The sequence below is a fragment of the Gavialis gangeticus genome, unplaced genomic scaffold (assembly GCF_001723915.1).
Source record: "Gavialis gangeticus isolate Ggan-Ray unplaced genomic scaffold, GavGan_comp1, whole genome shotgun sequence".
NCBI lineage: Eukaryota > Metazoa > Chordata > Crocodylia > Gavialidae > Gavialis > Gavialis gangeticus.
Window position 1 is genome coordinate 61,228,348 of NW_017729033.1, and position 4,180 is coordinate 61,232,527.

Consider the following 4,180-nt stretch of genomic DNA (forward strand, 5'->3'; position numbering starts at 1 on the left):
GGGAGAGCTGAAGACACTGAGGTATGTATCAGGAGGAAATTATATATTTCTATGAGTTTGAAGAGCTTTGCTGCTGAGATCAGGACAAGACCTAGTAGGAGTTACTGGTGCATGTGTTTTTATGCTGAGTGAAGACTTATTGACTTCAGTGAAATTATAGAGCAATCGTGTGCACGAATAAAGATATGTGTAGAAATAATTGTTGGCAGGATCTAATACACTAAATTTTTCTATATCTACTAATACACTAATATATCTAATACACTAAACTTTTTTTTATCAAGGAATTAGCTTAGGATAGAGAAACAGCATATATTGCTTGGCTCAAACATGAAACATGCTTTTTCTATAGCAGCACAAACTTCTCCTGAGATTTAAATCAAAATGGATACTCTTTTTCAGGTGCATGGCAACTAACAATCCATAACCTGAGCATCTACAGATATTAACTGTAAACTGAAAAACTGGGAGCATTCAGAACAATGCTAGACCACTAGATCAAGAAGCAAGGCAGTCCACAATAGCGCTAGTGGCTCTTACAATGAGCTAAAACATACGGATGTGGTTTATTCTGTAGAAGGACATGGGGGGAGGGAGCAAGGTGGGGTAAATGCACATGACAAGGTAGTAAAGGGCACTTCTAATGTAGCAAGAGCAAAAGGAAATGGTTGAGGCTGAAACAAGTGAAAAAGGTTACTGAGATTCAAAGAAAATGGAGAGAAGAGAGAGAGTCTGACCAAAAAAAGCTTTGACTGAGCTTATTGTTTCTGTTTTTTTAAAGTTAAACTCTAGTTTTTAATGAAAGGGTGCACTCAGATATTTTAATTCAAGAGTTGGGACCTTGACTGTATGTTTCTCAGTGTTGCTCTGAGTCCTTCTCCATCACAATACTTTTAGCTAATTCCTGAAATCAAAAAGTAGTGCCAGAGACTGCAAGTAAGTAAACAATCTTATTTACCTCCTCATCGTATTCCAAGGGAACAGCTTTTCAGATGAATAGTGCATCCATCTAGATAAGCAGAAAAGCTAGTTGCTTCTGGAAGCAAGGAAATAACAAAACTAAAATTTAAAGTTTCCTTGTAAATCTTTCAAATTAAATCCTCATTGAGATGAATGGAGGTTCACACTTGTCAGAGCTATTGTTTCAGTCTTCCTGAACCTAATTACACTGTTAACTAATTGTAACCTGCCACTGGAGAAATGCCTGTGAATCACTGGGCTTGTCTTCACGTGAGCATTTACTATGGAGTAACCAAAACTACTCTGTAGTACACATACATGTCTACATGTTTATTCCCATACTGCACAGTAAATACGGTGACTTACACCGATGTATGTGTAAATTTGATACCTGCATCATGCCAGTATCAAATTTACACTCGATTAGCTACTGCGCAGTAATGCATATGTAGATGCCTTACTGCACAGTAACCCTGTGTGTGTGGACTGACTTGGGACTAACTTTAGTACCAAATCAGTCCACACACAGCATTCATGCACTTTAATGCCTGCACATGTAGATGCCGGCCTATTCTCGCTTACTGCACAGTAAATTTAAACTGGCATCAATGGATGTGTAGACACGCCCACTGAGACAAAGCAGCTTACACTTGATGTAGGCTCAAATAAAGTTTAAAGTAATTTAAAACCCTAATTTAAATCTATCATTAAGATTAAATCAGGGGTAGGTAACCCCTAGCATGGCTGCCAGAGTGTGGCACGTTCATTTTGTTTGGCATGTGAGCCTTGGGGTGGACGGAGGGAAAGGGGCCAGGGCTGTGCTGCCACAACAAGGATCAGGTCCCTTGTGGCTCCCCTGCCATTTGCCGCTGGCATCCCAACAACCTACAAGTCAAGTTTATGGGTGTTTTTGGCACTCTGCCCCAAAACGTTGCCAGTCCCTGGGTTAAATGGCATATAAAGTAGGACTGAGACCTTTTCAGGATTTCAGGCATTTGACCACCATTGAAGATCCATCAAAGGATACCTCTTCTATAAATCATCAGCTGAAATGCTGTCTGTTCCTACAAGTAAGCTATAATGAATTGATGTTGTGAAAACTTGTGGCATCTGATTAAGTTAAATCTAAGGGGAACCTAGACTTCACATTGACCAGCAGACAAATGTAGAAACTACAGTTGATCATCTCTGCACTGAGACTTTAACATGCTAGGCTATGTACAGATATTCAAAAAGCCCCTGGCGGAAGTGCTCTGTTGCACTTTACTTAAAGTGCTGTAAGTTAGAATGCAAGCAAACTGAACAGATGCTCACTGTTCACTGGAGGGGGGGTCTCAGAGGCTGCCTGCATTGTCCACTGGGGGCACTCCCAGAAGGCTGCCAAAGTGACCTCTCTCCCCAGCCCTGTTCCCCCCACTTCCAGTGGCAATTATCATCAGTAGCTGCAGGGTAGAGACACTGGACCCCCTTCTCCTGCAGTCCCCCCAGCCAGGCAGCAGCATGGTGCAGAACCAGGGGTGCTGCAGGGAAAGACCCTGGACCCCTTCTCCAGTAGCTGCTCTGGATGGGGTGCTGCACACTGTAGGGCTGAGATGGTTATAGGGAGAGCAGTCTCCCCTCTCCTCTACCCAGCCTGACCAGGGTGAGGCTTACAGATGGCCCAAGGGAGGAGACGGGGCTGGGATCAGAGGTTGTCATTGACTCAGATCAGTGACAGTCAAGGGGTTGGAGCCAGCCCAGAACTCAGGCAGAGCAAAAGAGCTCTGCCTGAGGCTAGATTACAGCTCTGCACTATGCCACCTGGGATGGTGGCAGAATGTGAGCTAGCTTAACTTGTGATGGATGGGGCACAGACATTTTAAAAAGCACTCTAAGAGAAAGTGCTTTAGTTTAGTACCCCATCTGTTGAGGGTTAACATTTTTAAAGTGCTCTACGAGCCATGAACACCTGTTCAATCACGGCTTTAGAACACTCTCTGTATGCTTAAAGTGCAGTAGGTGCAATGTCTGTACCTAGCCCCAGCTAACATGAAATATATCATGTTTCTAGTGGAGACATAAGATCACAAGGTGGGAAGGGATCTCAAAGGTCATCTAGTTCAAAGGCAGGATGTGCTATCCTGTGCTATCCCAGACAAATGCCTATCTAAATTCTTTTTGAAAATTTCCAAGGAAGGAGATTTTATAACTTTCCTGGGCAGCTTGTTCCACTGTCCTACTGTTCTGACAGTAATGATGTTTTTTTCTGAGATTTAATCTAAATATTTGCTGCACTTTAAACCCACTGCTTTGTGTTTTAACCTCTGCTGCAAGGAAGAATGGTTGTTCTCCATCTCCTTTATGGCAGCAGCCTCTCAAATATTTCAAAAATGCTCTCATTTCCTCTCCCTCCCCATACACCTTAATCTCCTTCCCTGGACCCCCAAACTATACGTACCCAGTTCTTTCAATCTTTCTGTATACAAGTGCTAAACTTGTGAATTTAAACAATTTAAGAAATTTCAATTCATCCTAATGGGTTTAGAACTCAAAATCTTTTATGCAGGTTTGCCACTAGAGACTATATATGTAATCCTCTAAAGTAAATATGGCACTCTCTCCTATACAGAATGGAAATTATTAAACTATGCACAGACCTAATGGGCTGTGAAATGGAAATAGAGAAGTGTTCTGACTCATCTACTGTGCAAACAACCTCATGAGACTGCAGTTTCACTTTTTGATGTGGTTTCATTACAGAAGTTTAGGCTGATTAAATTATTATGATGAAATGAAATTCCTTCCATTTGGCAAAACTCTGTAAATTTTTTTTGGTATATGGTGGTGGGGAGAGGCCAACATGCCAAGCTGTGTTTTATAGACACAGTTCAAGAAAGAATATAATCCTTTACATAAACAGGAAAGAAACAAAGTCCTCTGTCTGCTTGTCACCTAGGAGAAAAGGAAAATGTATGAAGGATTTATCCTTTGAGACATATCCAAGATAGATTAGAGGGGTCAGAGAAATCCTATGAAATCTTGTAGTCCTTTTGCATATAGATTTTAGGAGATGGATGCTACAAAAATGCAGGATACGCTGGGCAATCTGGTGGTTGCATCAGAGGAGAAAGCGGACCTCTTTAACCAATTCTTCACCTCTGTTTTCTTGTGCAGGGACCGGGACTTCCCTGCTGTGATAGAAGCCGGACTCGAGGGGATCGCCTTCAGACCTCAGGTTGGG